Source organism: Corvus hawaiiensis, chromosome 13 (assembly GCF_020740725.1).
Source record: "Corvus hawaiiensis isolate bCorHaw1 chromosome 13, bCorHaw1.pri.cur, whole genome shotgun sequence".
NCBI classification, from domain to species: domain Eukaryota; kingdom Metazoa; phylum Chordata; class Aves; order Passeriformes; family Corvidae; genus Corvus; species Corvus hawaiiensis.
Window position 1 is genome coordinate 8,378,173 of NC_063225.1, and position 14,655 is coordinate 8,392,827.

Below are 14,655 nucleotides of genomic sequence, written 5' to 3' on the forward strand. Positions count from 1 at the left end.
ATGGAAGGAGTTATTAAAATTGTATTTGATTTGCATTATTACAACACTGAATGCACTATGAAAAACTGAATCCATGAGTGAGGTGCAGCACAAGCAGAGTCTTATTATCTGAGTTGGAACTTTAAAATAGACCATGCTTTACAGTTCTGCCAGAATTTTCTTTAGTTTTATTGCTCTTCTAAATTGATAAGGACTTCTGTTTTTATATTAGAAATAGAAAATGAGGAGGAGGATAAGAAAATAGTTGGAGATAAAATTAAGACTCAGAAAAGCAATTTGAGAAAAAAACAATCCTTCCCAAAGTAAGTAATTTTTATCAGAAATGAGATGTGTTGTTGTGACCATAACTGCCATCAAAAGCACAAAGAATGGCAGGGTTTCTGTAGACAACTTAGGAGAATGTTGTCCCAAATGTGGAAGCAATTATAAAGAAATTCATGACTCATAGTAAGAATTCCTGGTTTTATTTCTATTACAAATAGACTGTAATTTGTGGATCTCTATCTGACATCTTTTTATTGGGTACTTACCCTCCCTGACATGTTTATAAAATTACCTGTTTCATTAGTGGGACATCACCAGCAAATCTAATGCACAAATACCGCCTTTAATCCAGTAGGAAGCAGAGTTTGTTAAAGTCAATGGAATCATTTCAATCATTTTCAACAGAATTAGGGATAAACCCGTGAGGGTTAAAAAGATATATATATATAACCACTATTACAAAGTGTAAGAAGGAATACAGGGAATTTTCTTTGCAACTAAGATATTTTTAGGTTTTTTATTCTTTAGAATCCCTGTACAGGCACGTCCCTCATGCACAGTTGTCAAAAATAGTGTTTAGGCATTTAGACTCGAGTTGATTTAATCCAGTACAGAAGTGTGTTCTAAATTTTTCAGGGCAGTGAAAATGTGTAAAAATGGTGTCTTCATGTTCAAAAGCTCCATTTCATTTAGAAGAACTGTGACAATAAATTAAATAAATGAGAGTATTTCTATTAAAAATAGAAATAGTGCCTTGTATAAAAAATACTCTGTCTTCTGAACTTAAAATATGTTTTAAAATTCAGTATTCAGATCCTTAGCAGGTGTAAATCATCACAGAAATTATGCTGTTACACTTTACATGATATTACCAAATTGTCTTGCTGGTAATTAAGAATATCCTCTATGGAATAAGGACCAATGACAGGAGAAAGTATAAGTTGATATTGTCTCAGCACGCATAAGTGGTAGACAGAAATATTCATGTGCATAATCTTACACCTTCCCTACATGATACCCAGTGGGCTAAAGTAATAGCGTACAGAATTATCTTGGAAGAGGCAATTCTCAACAGAAACAAAAAAATCTTATGAGTTGTCTGTTTTTCTCATAATTATACATGGCAAAAATGATGATAAAACTAACAGGCATGCTCCTGGAAAATATTTTTTTGAAAATGTTTCTTTAAACTTTCAGCATATTATACTCAAATGTTTTTCTAGGCCAAACTTTCTGTATTTCATTCCAAGAAAATCAGTATCCCTTTCTCCATTTCTTTTCATGAGTCTATTATGTCTATACTGTACAGCCCAGGGAAACAAATGTCATTCCTATTAGTCAGGAAGGTAATGAAGTTGTTCTGATCAAAGATGAAATTTCTGAATTTCTGGTGTAAATTTCAGGGGAAAGGCCACCTCTGAATTCAACAGACACTCCCATGAAGAGCCAACCAACAACTCCGTCTTCTACAGCACAGTTCTTTTAACTTACCAACACAGAGTCTTTTCCAGAATTAAACTTTTCTTTAAAAAGCAAGTGATCCTCTTCCTCAGTATTAAAATTGAATCTCTTCTGATTCTGTTGAAAATTATTTTCAACAGATTCCTTAAGGAGATGTCCATTACAAGCAGCAGACACTCAGGGTTGGAATTTCAGGTGTTCATGAAACATGCTCTGTCCTATGTGCTCAGCTCTCCCCAGTATGCTTTGGGGAAATCACTTTTCTTTAATTCCAGCTAAGTTACTGTGAGGGTGCAAGGTCTAAATTTCATGTAACAAAGCATACAGCTGATGACCATGTCCCTGTTTCCTCATTTTGGATATAAGGATCAATGTTGCTTTCACTACCCTCCAAAAAAATTTGGAAATAGTCAACTGGGGGAGGAAAAATACAGTGCATAATGGTGAATGATGCTTGGATGCTTGGATGCATGTGTTTAAAATGTCCTGTAAGCGCAGACTAAGTGGCATCATGATGTCATAAACGTGACATTAAAAGGCCAAACGCATGAAGAGCAAAAAGTACTCTGTATAGGTTACCTGTGAGCATCCTTATGGCAGATACTGGGGGATATATTGGATTCTAGCAGAAATCAAGAAAGAATTAGGCATATATGTATATATAGGAGGAGTCTTTGATCTCAAATAAAATGTAGAAAGCATAAAATACTGTGTTTTAGAGGTCCCCTGAGCAAGAACTATTATCTAGGCATCAACTGCAAACACATTACCATCAGAAGACTTATTCCAAGGTATGAAAAAAATCCACTAACAGCAGGGAATAGAAACATTTGAAAGCTCCTCTGGAAGCCTTCAGAACCAAACCAGGATGCCTCTGTGTAAGGCAGGCTCCAGCAGCACAGTCCCTCCAGGAGCTCTGATCAGGCACTTTCCTGCTCTTTGTATCTGCACACTCCAAGCAGGGACATGCTGAACATTAGAATCTTTCTGAAGCTGCTTAATGTGTGAGGTTCTTTTTTAACCTCTTGGTATCCTGTCTTCTCATGGAATGCAGAGAAATGTAGTTTTTTCCTTATTAATATAGAACTTTAAAGTAAAAGATTGCCTGTTGTAATAGAGGAAGTATTTTGTACAGAGGGAAAATTCTGTGTCCTGCCTACTAAATGACAGGCACATTCCAAGTTCCTTCCATAGTGATCACATCCCATTTTGTGCATATTGGAGCTTTTCAAACCTCCAGAGTTTTGTGTTTAGCAAAGCAGATGTGCAAATGGAGATCTGTGTGACCTCCCCTCTGAGAAGCAGGCCTTTGACACACATTACTCCCCTGCTGACAGCACTAGAAGTGTAGATCAGTTGGCATTTCACACCTGCAACTAATGTAGGAGTTGTAACAATATGAGTGAGCATTAGGGAAAGAAGGGATCCTTTGGACATAAACCAGCTATATTTAACAGGAAAGGTGCAAATCCACATTATGACTCAGGATATGTACTAGCTGTGGCCCTTCTTTAACCTAGAAAGAAAGAATTATATCCAAGGGAACTTACCTCAAAGAGTTTCTCTTTCCTCCAGCAGAAGTGATGATTAGGCTAAAACTGGCCATTTGTTTTATCTGTGGGCTGGGAATAGACCATTTAGTCCGTGCAGCTTCAGCTTTCTTGGCTCAAGATCCTGATCTACAATAAATACCTCTTCCCAATCAATAGAGCAATGAACTTGGAGTAGAGCCGAGGACCTTTCCCGGCAACTTTGGCCTGGACTGAGCTGACCTGGTAAATCTGCAGGGCTTGGGGAGAGATCTCACTGAAGATCCTGAGTTTTCCAAATCCTCTCTGCCCTGGGAAGTCTGTGTTTCCAGTTAGGCTGCTGGGGACAGGAATTACAACAGCTTTTCACATGCTATTCTCTTGTTGGTAACAGATGCTCTGCACCGCTCCTTGGGCTTTTTGGACCTTCCTAATGCTGCAGCACATATCCTACAACACTCCATCACTGATCAGGGCTCTCTTCACTGAAGCAGGTCTATCAACTGCAGAGTATTTGGGGTTGGTTGTATTTGCTCCCCCATTTAGGAGTAGCAAGTCTTGTTGGGTGGATAGAAAGGTACCACCATCCTTTGTACCAACATGGTCTACCACTAGGAGGTCATCTCCACTGGATGGGTTCTGGAGGTTTCTTTGTCAGTGTCTAAAAGTGGCTACTCTGATCCCCCCCTACAGCCTTCTGCCTTTCTTCCTGCCTGAGAAATGTCACAGCTGTAAATGAGCAATTTCGTCTCCTCCTGCCAGGGGTGCAGGGTGGGAAGGGGCCACAGCAGCACATCTCTCCTCGAAAAGTCAGGGTGCAACCCCCACCAAAACGGGCCCCTGGGCAGTTACGTGACATTCGGCTTGAGAAAGGAAACCGGTTTGTCACCTCTTGCTTAACGGTGTCACCTCAAGGCAGAGCTGAGGAGCACCTGTGGGCACAACAGATAAGATTGCATTATTAACACTGTATTCATCATGTCCTGAAGATGATAGAATCATAGAAAGGCTTGGGTTGAAAAAGACCTTAATCACCCAGTCCCAAGCTATTCCAGTTTCCAACCTCAAAATGTGATACAACATGAAAAGTGTGGTGAAAGTCTCACTTACATAAATATTAATTTATAGATTCTCCTACCAAAGAAAGCAAAGCATCTCTCTCTACTCATCTTTCTGATTTCTCTTAGAAGATACAACAGCTCCAAAGTAGATGAGAGCTGTCATCATCCATGACCCCGTGGTCTGAGAACTGTATAAAAACATGGAAAAGGTGTTCTTAATCCAGAATAACATAAACTACAGATGAAGTGTGTGTGAATATTTTTGTGCAAGGTGATTGTAAATACGTACTCTGCAAAATGCATTTTGGACGTAGTTGAGAATAGTAGTGCGTACAATTCAAAGTTACCAGGAATATTAAAACAGGCAGGAAGGGCACAGGAGAGACAAGGGAAATTGTAGATGAAGGCAGGAAAAAAGGAAAGATGATAGATGTGGAGACAGCTAAGAGGATGACAGGTGTGACAGGCAGGATCAGGTAGAACAAATCCAAATGGGTCATAAGATGGAAAAATGCCTCTCTGGCATTGTACCTTTAGCTTGTTTTTCCACAGTGGTGTTACAGTGCTTTTTCTACTGCTACTACAAATGCAGCACTGAAGTTCTCCTGATTAGTTTTTTCCCCCTGTGTAAGATGTCCTTTACGCTGTGATGAGATCACTGGTGTATTAGTTCATTTTAATCTTTTCAGAAGGAATCCAGGAACTGCAGTAAGGTCATGACTGCAGTAATGTCCAAAAGGATGGTTTTATGGAAAAGAGGAGAAATATTCCTCTCATTTAGCAAAACTGTAACAGAATTTGTGGCTCTCAAGTGTGTTGGGCAAGTTAAGGTTTGGGTTTTTTTCTGTTGCATGTGTTTGCAAAAGACAGCCTGCTTCATATTCTTGGTTTTTTCCCTAAATATTGCATAAATCTAATAAAGGCTGCAGAGAAAGCACCCTATTAGAGCTCCACCTGAACAATCCTCTAGCATCATATAATAATAATAATATCATCATATAATAATATAATAAATCATATAATAATCATATTAGCATCATCCCAACCCATGGCACCTCCCAGTCTTACAGGCAAGAGCAGGGAAAAAAAACCCAGACTCCTCCAACAGCCTGAATGCCCTCACATTAGACCTTCTGTACCGTTGAGAAGGCAGATGCCTCACTGGGAGTGCCCTTGTCCCCATCTCTTTCAAGGAGAAAAATCCTTGGAGCATCTCCCAGGGCCATGGTATCGCTCTTTAATATGACGTATTTGTGCCTCATGGATCAACAGAGCAATGTCAGGCCTGAATTTGGACCATGACATTTCAGGCAGTGACCCAAAAATAAAAGTGGCTTAGAAACACCAAAATTTCACTGTTGCTCTAATTTTCACCTCCAGTTTTTCCACTCTCTGTGGAAGTGACAAGACTTAATGATAGAATTCTGAAAGGTCTCTGGATGGATTTAGTACTGAAAGAGACAAGTGGACAGATGGAATCATGTGCCTTGCTTTGCCATGGCTGACGTATTATATTTTAATGTGTTCTAATGAACTTTATACTTCCCAGCATGCATTGGTCAGAGGGGTTATTCTGAGTGTGCCATCTTCCTGGATTCTTGAGATCATTCCCTCTGGATTTGTCGGGTCAACAACAAAGTGTTGATAACAAATACCCCGCTGCTTTAACCCAGCACCGTGCTTTCCCCCTCTTTGCTAAGTGGATTTGTGCATAGCAAGAGTTACACTGCTGCTCTTTTAGCAAATTCAGGGCATTAGTGACACACACAAACCCAGTTTCCCTTTCATATCTAGAGACCAAACATCTTGGTTGATCCATGGGACACAGAAGATGTTACAGGCTTAGTTTTGCTCCAGAGGTTTAAGAGATTTAGTTACCCAAAGAAGAGTGGCAGATTAATGGTTCTCGCTGATGGTGACAGGGACCTGTGTGCTCTAAATCCCATCGTGAGCAGAGAAGAACCCACCTCTACACACTACTAATATGCATAACTATGGAAAGTCTTTTAAATAAAAAAGACTAATTAATAATGCTTAGTGGTCTAGGTGTCTAAGTATGAATTGTCAGGGATTTCTGCAGTCTTAGGGAGGTGGGGAAATGGGTTAACATCACATTGTTTCAAATTACAGGGTTTTAGATTGTTTCAAAAAAGAAGCAGAGAGGGTTTCCACACCAGATTTGAGACGTTTGTTCTCTTTTATTTGTACTAAAATTTCAGCTTCAGCTCACATTATCATTCTACCCAGGCTGCTTCCCTGACCAGCTAATTTGTCTACCTGTGTTGCATTTTAGGCCTTGGTTTTAATTTGAGGGTGATTTCTGCTAATACCAAAGACTGGATAGGACATCCATTAAAAGTCTACACAGCAATTGAAATGGAAAATTCCAAAAGAAACCCTATTAGAGTTTTTCTCCATCAAATCAACATTACAGACTTCTTATGCATTTCTTAATTAGACATTGATATTAACTGGACTGTTGCATGATTTAAATCTAGCCCTTAATCTCAGCTATTCTATGCTGCTGTAGTTTTTATGACATCCAACTAGCGACTGCTTTAAGCATTAATCTATCTGGAAAACCACCTTCACATTTTTTTGGTCTTTTTTTAGAAGAATAAAGGCCCCAAGAAGGAAATGAAAGCTTTTGGGTTCAGCCATTAGTAATTTTCTGCTTAGTATTTGAAAAATTGCTTATTTTAATTGCTTCATAGAAGAAAAAGATATCAAAGCTAACGTTCTTTCTCTCCAAACTTTGTAATTATTTCTCTCAGACTCTTATTTGAAATGCCTTGAAAGGATTTTCATTGAAATGTAGATTTCTTCTCTTTCAAAAGTACTTTTATTCCCCTGTGCTTCTTTCCCTTTTTTTTTCCTAGTGACTTCCTCTCTAGATTTAGAGCAAAAACATAGTCTCCAATGTCTGGACACTGCAGCATGTGTCACACAGATGTCCCTAAAGTGACATCTTCTTTAAACCTAACTTTCCCATGGCCTATAGACTGTGCTGAAAATTGGCCTTAGGCCTTAGTCTGGTATCCTTGGGCTTCCTCCAGGGAGAGTGAAGAAAAGTCATAGGTCTTATAGGGTTTTGCTCTATCAGACTCTACTCATTCTGAAAAGTATTGTGTGATTTGCTAATTAACATCACCACCAAAATTAGGAATCTAATGGAAAAATTCTGTAAATATGAGTGAGGGTGTCAGTGAGCTGAAGTTGGTGTTGGTGATGCAGCCAAGGCACAGGTAAGCCTTGTATAGTTTTGGGTTCTGTTTCCAGCAGTGTAAATCCTGAATATCCTAATCCAGAAAGGAATTTGCTAACCCAACCCTGTAGTTAATTCTGCATTGTATTTAAATGTCAGCAGCACAAAGCCTCAGGATCATGCTGGCCTCCTCAGTAATCCTTGATACCAATACAGCAATAGTAGCAAGAAGTTCTTTATTTCACCTATACACTTTCAGAGAGCATTATTTACTAATAGATTATGATCTGGTCAAAATGATCTATACATTCATTACTTCTGGAGGGGGCTTTCATAACTCACAGGATCTAAGAATGAGGCAAAACTCACATTTGTTTATAGTGCTGCAATTCTGCTCAGCAAAAAAAGGTGCAGAGAAAACACTGTCCTAAGCACTTGTGGTGTGCTCTGAGTCCCAGGTGATTTCTCATGCCAGCTCACAAACATCTTTAAGAGCCTCAGAAGAGTGGGGACCTGGCTGCCTCAGAGCCACCTCAAAATAAAGCTGTTCCTCTGCAAATAAGTCACCCCACAAGCCTCATGCAGTCACGGCTGAGGTTATCTCACAGGGGGAACCTTCCCAGTGGAACAAAACCTTTTGAGAATAGAAGATTGAAATGAAGCTAAAGCATTCTCAATATCAGATTTCGCACGCATTTTTGCAATAACACAAAAGGAAAAAAGAGAATAAGAAAATGAGTTAGAGGGAGATGGAGAGAGAGATGGTCTATTAAGCAAAGATACTTTTTACTCTCTGAATTTACAGTCCTGATAGACATCTTTATTCAAAATTACTCATTTTTTATATTCAGATACTACAGCTTTCAGTACTGGGTCCTAGATTTGTCTGGACAGATTACCCTCTTATTTCCACAATGAAACTTAATTATCCTTTTTATGTCTTCAGATACTTCCAGTTATTTCCTGAACTGTTTCTGGGGACAGAGAGCAGCTGATAGGTCAGTCAGTAAAGTAAATACTGCGCCTCCCTACTGTTTTTAAGGTAAAAGTCCTTTGGTCCCAGGTCTTCTTAGAACATTTTGAGGGCTAGTACATTTAATTTGCTCAGATCTACTTTTTCTAAGCTTTTTTTTTTTTTTTTTTTTTTTTTTTTTTTTTTTTTTTTTGTGACGAGGCAGAGACTCATCATTTTCTCAGCACCTTTCTCTGTATTACTTGGAAGCATCTAAATGTGACTAACTCACCTGGAATCCATAGGAGGATATTTGAATGCGTCATCTCTGAGACAAGAATAACTCCTCATGAAATCCAGGGTGGAAATGACTGCGTGGTTTCAAACACCCCTTCCTGTATCCCTGCTGTTGCAGCAAGAAGGAATGCATCTGAGTACTTAAAGCCCAAATGAATAAATAAATTGGTTCAAAGCAATGGTAGGAGCACAGAGGGATGTGGAAGTTGCTGGTATTGAGTAGATGCTGGACTTTAGGACACTCTGTAGGTTTCATCTGCAGAGAAACCTCTAACACACGATCCATTGTCACTACCTTCTGTCTGAGCAGAACTAACACAGAGCAGTCAACATGAAAATGTCACCTAAGATAACCTAGGTCCTGCAAGTACTGAAGAGAAAATTATAATGAGTATCCATTCAGACTTTGAGAGTTATTTTTTAGCTTTTTTTTTTTTAAGTCTCAGTTGTTAAAATTAGAAAGTAAAGAAGTGTTACAACTAATTAAAATATAAATTGGCTAAAGAAAATCACCCAAATCATCAGGAAGTAGAGAAAGAGCACAACTGGACATGTGTTATAAAATCCTTTATGAATGAAATGCTAAGTCCTAGAGGGCTCACTTGGCAAAATAATTTTAATATATAAATAGAGCAGGTGTTGCTGTGGTAGTGGTCAAATGCAGTTTCACTAGGCTGGGATGAACAACAGACTTTGTATGGACTTTATACATTGTATAAACCCTGAATTAAACAAAATTTTTCTTACCCTGGCACAGTATTCACACTGTAGTCACATCTCTGCATGGAAGTTTCTTCTTCCAAGTCCAGCTTGTGACCCCAGCCTGAAAGCAGGAACCAGGATGGTTCAGTATCCCTGAGTCTGTCATAGCAAAACCAGAAATTAAGATGGCACTGTGGTAAAAAACACAAGTTTCTCTGTCACACCCAAACTACATTTTTTCCTGATGAGTTCATCATACTGAGTTTCCACTATCCTGAGAGAACAGATGATCTGTTTCCTATAAATACAATAAAGAGTGCTTCAAATGACATGGCATTTTTTCAATTCATCATTCCAGTGATTCAGAATAAGCATGAAAAAAAAAAGATGCTGAAAGCAACAAGCAGTAGGATCCCAGGATTGGAGTCCCTATTTTTGCTGTGATGGGTTCTCCCATCTCAGACGTTGTCACCTGAACCTTCAGCCTGGGTGCATTTACCTGCCTCCACAGAGTCCTGCAGCCCCGTGTGCTGCACAGCCTGCACAGTAATAAACTGGGTCCTGATCTCATCGTTGCCTTCACTCCCTGCAACTGGAAAAGGAGTGATAAAAAATAATAATAAGCCCAGAATAATTATGTATTGTCTTTATAGTGAAACAGGCCTTGAGCATTGTGAGCTCTCCACTGGGAGAAGTCCCATTTAAAAATCTCCCTGGCATAAAAATGAATTGGATCCTGTTACATGAATGGCCTGCATTTACTATTCTTTTCACTTACCTTCTAGTCGTTCATTTTCTGAGCTGACTTGTGCCTCTTTCCCTGTTGTCAGTGGGAACTGGGTAACAAGAACTTGCTGGAAATGGAGTGGTAAATAAATAAACAAACAGAAAAAAACCTGCTGGCTTGGCAGATGCACTAATACAACAATGATGTAAAATTATCGAACTACAAATGCAACTTCTGAATGTCTCATGACTCACATCACAAAGAACAAGGGAGGAAACTGAAAGAGGATTTTAATCAGTGATAATGAATTTGGAACAGCACTGATTTTCAGATCATTGGAAATTCAGGACAAGTCTGGGTTGAATTCTTGGTCTGAACCAGATATCCTTCTTCCTGTAACCATCAAGCACTGCATCCATCATTTGTGAAAAGGCAGCACTTGGACTACCGCAATAGCAATGACTACTCCACTACAGCCAAGAAAATTAGTCAGCGTCTTTTCTCTAGGGTAAGGAAAATATTTGGACACTTGAGGAGTACTCTTTTCTCCTCCCAAGAGCCCAACACCTCTAAGCGTGATAGGAGGACTCCTTGTTTCGTCTGTCAGTTTTGAAGCTCTTGGAAAAGGTTCACAACTGCTGTAATGGTCTTGCCCAAGGAGATGGACAAAACAGCAGGGCAGAGGCAGAAACACCACAAGTAACCTAACGGATGTTTTGTTGGGAAAAAGGGGAGATTAATTAAAGGGGAAAATCTGCTGGTCATTAAGTGTCCTGGAGCAACTATTGTGACACTGAATCAGTGAGTTTCTGTGTGGCTTTAAGACATCTGCCCTAAGGAAACATTTGCAATTGAAACTGTGTCCTCTTTTTCCCAAGTCTCCGATTCCCATGGGCCAGCAGTTGCCTTGCTAAATGAAATGCTTCTTTAGGGAGACTGGCTGGCCTCAGGGATTGGTAATGCAATATACAGCCTTTCATCTCTCACCCATGAACCCAAGTCAAACAGAGTTTGGTAAATGGCCAATAACCCCTACCATCCCGGGGCTGTTTGGTGACCTGTGAGAAATGAGGAGGGTCATCTCTGTGTCTGTTTACTAGAAGGCAAGTGTCAACTTCACCATAAAAAAGGACACAGTTACCACTCATTATCACCCAATTTAACATTCTGAAGACAAGAGAATGAGCCTGGAAAACTCAGCCATCTTCTGACCCAACGGCGGCAGTCCCAGTACATCAGGGTTTGAAGAACATTAATGAGGACTGTCGCATTGTAGCAAACTAGTCTGTGCCTCTCCTGCCAACAAGAAATCCAAATCCGAGCTACTCTCAGCAGCAAGTGATTACAGTTCTTCCCAGATCCATGTGGAAATCCACAGAATTCAGTCCAGTTTTTAGGTGCATCAGGCACTAAAGCACAACCATGAAGTTACAGAATGCTGCAGACTTCTGCAAATCTGCATTTATAGTCTTAAAAAGACACAGACATCTTGCATAGGTACGCAGCATCCAGCACTGATAGAGTTAATGTGCTGAGAAGCCCTGCACTGGAAGGCTCTGTTCCCTCACCCATCATGAATATACTGTTCTGGTTACCAAAATAGCTGTATTTGGAAGGGTTGAAGGCCAGAAGCTCACTGCAGTACCCATTCTTGCCCTATGCACTGCTCATTTTAAGGTCAGACCTTTAGCATCAGGAATCTGTTAGAGGAAAGAGGAGTCACTTTAAAAGTTGTTGCCACTCTGGGGATTACCCTGGAAGGTCTGAGAGGGTAAAGGAAGGGGCAGGGGCAGATAAACACTTGGCCACATGGAAAATCAGCTGCCCCTAAATTTCAATACATCTGCATAAACCTCCCAAAACTGCAGCCAGCTTGCTCTTCCTCACAGTGTTCCCAGTCACCACTCTCATTTTGCAGCCCTTCTTATGCCACAGCAATGCTAACACTGTCATTGTCAACTGTGAGTTACTGTTTAATCCCTCCTATCTTGATTAATTGCATTAAATTGGTATACCTATGTTAATTAAACAGAAGATGGCAGAGGCAGCTTTTATTTCTTGTTCTTTTGTGTAGATCATTTCCCAGGTCTTCACAGGTTGTGGAAAAATAACAATACAGAGACACCACACATCATATTTCAGCACAGTCGATAAAGCTATTTTACTCATACAGTGGTCCATGATTCTTTTTGCATATCGCAGTATAGGTTTAATTACCACACTGCTGCTGCATGGCAGCTCTTCTCACTTTTTCTTTTTTTTTATTCGTATTATTTGCAAGTCATAATCATGTTTTCCTGTCATCCCCGAGCAATGTGCATGCGTGCGTACAGGCAAATGCCAAGCCTGGAAAGGAAATTTGATGCGTGTCCATGAATTGGAGTTTTCAAACTTTGGCTGAAGATTAGTACATGTAAACATAGCTCTGCCCCCTTCATCTTGGATAATTGGTCACAAATGCTACTTGACACTTCTCAAATCAGACACTTTGCATACTTCTGAGCATAGCTGAACTTTTTTGGCAGGAATTAATTTGCTTTGCAACTTAGCTGCTCATTCCTGGCCCGATCCCTGCTCCAGTGATTTCAGGGCACTGTTCTGCCAGTGTGAGGAACACAGAGGCAGGACCGGATCTGTTCGCTAGCGCAGACGAGCCCGGCTTTGTTGACTCCCTCAGAAAAACAATTACTGCAGCTAATGTTCTGGCCTTTACCAGCCTTGATTAACATCGGGATTTTTACCTTCAGGTCCCTCTTTCTTTTCCAATTACTGTGTGAGTTATAATGCATCAGGGGACATCTCAAAAGAACAGAGAAGGTGATGTAGTATCACCAGAAAATGTAACTTCTGACATGCCAAGACCCTTCCGCTGCATTACCAGCTTTGTGGGAGATGGTTACAGACACCATCCAAGGAGACTCTCTCACTTTTTATCCTGCCCCTCCTGCAAACCATGCACACTCCAAAAGAGAAGAGAAATCCATTTCTGGAGTACTGATGGAGTTTGAAGCATGCACAGAATTTCATGCTATTAAAGAGCCCCCTGTTTGCTCTGACAGTATGGCATGTTTACTCACCAAGCACCAGTACTGCGAGAGCTGAGCAGACCATATGCTCACTTAGAAGGGCTGCCAGGTCTCAGGGAGCATTACTGTGCCTATTCCAGGAGGGGTTTGGGGCAAGAACACATTCCATAAAGGATTTCACTAGGAATATTGTATTTTACCTGGTGATTTATTTCTGTCCAGTCTCTGGACTAAATGGCAGTTTATCAGCATATCCGTGTAGATCTATGAATAACCAGTGGAAAATATCATTCACCTTTTATTCACTGGGATGTTGATAAGCTGCAGCATATTTTAAATGTTTGTCAGTTTGTTCTTTTCATCTATCAAGTGGGGTGTGTGCCAGCATGCCCTCCTCACGCTGGCTGCTTCATCCAGAAAATGGACAGAAAATGACAAAACAATGTTGGTTCTAGAAGAGGGTGACCATTTGCATGAGTTATTTTAGCATTATTGCCTTGCTTCTCACTAAAACTAAATCTGTAAATTAGATTGAGCTCCTACCTGCAGAGGCAAAGGGTGGAACTTTGTGCTGTGCTTCAGGTGTAGACCATGAGAGGAGAAAATCCCTGGTGGTGCACTTGTGTTGGCTTGGTTCTCAGGGCTTCATGCAGCTCAAAGCACTGATGAGGAGCAGCCAAGACAGAAACAGTCCCCATGATGTTTCTCTGGCTTCTGGTGGCTTGTGCCATGACCAAGAGCTGACCCACTGCCCAGGGCCAGAGAACAAGCTGCATCAGCCTTCTCCCTGTGCTTGGTCCCCACACTTTCCAATGGGTTTGTGATGGTGCATCCCTAGAAAAGAAGGGTAGCTCATGTTATCAGAAATATGGGAGATTCACTGTGGAGAAGCAATAATTGCCCCAGAATTTGCCATGGAATAATTCAAAAAAAGACATTGCATGTTAGTATGCCTTGAGTTTTTACAGATTCTTACCTTAAAATAAACGAATGCAGATGTATTTTGCTTCCTTCTGTTTAACTCTGATATTTGAATCACTGAGGGAGTGGTGGGTATGATATTTCTAGGTGAACAAGGCAACAATTGGCCAAGAGATACAACACAGCCTCTAAAGCCTGAGCTAAGGAGGAGGCTTGGTTTCCATTGCTACTATCTATCACTATAAATTTAGCTTTCAGGTCCTAGACATTTTAAAATAACATGTCTAGTGTTAGAATGAGAGACTATCAGAAAAAGTGAATTACAGGTTACAGGCTTCTAGTATTTGCAGTAAAAGAGCTATTACTGTAATTACTCCTGTTGAGTACTCCTTTATGTTGTTATTAGGGGAAAAGGATGGTAGAATTAGGATGTATGGAAAGAAAACATTGCAGAAGGGGAGCTAAATAGTTTAGCTGGGACAAAAAACTATGATGGCTACGGGACACACT

The 14,655-nt window shown here is 40.2% G+C and overlaps 1 long non-coding RNA gene across 13 annotated transcripts in view; it reads right to left on the bottom strand.

The window, feature by feature from the left end:
• LOC125332930 overlaps window positions 1–14,655 on the bottom strand; it is a 62,387-nt gene that overhangs the window by 26,634 nt on the left and 21,098 nt on the right. For 4 of the 13 annotated variants that reach the window (XR_007206674.1, XR_007206675.1, XR_007206673.1 and 1 more), the window contains 2 exons: window positions 9,517–14,058; window positions 449–8,878 (listed from right to left, as the gene is read on the bottom strand). This is a non-coding gene — a long non-coding RNA (uncharacterized LOC125332930). Of the gene's footprint in view, window positions 1–448; window positions 8,879–9,516; window positions 14,059–14,655 lie in introns of those variants that run through there. The other 9 variants (XR_007206682.1, XR_007206681.1, XR_007206683.1 and 6 more) reach the window with 8 other exon arrangements.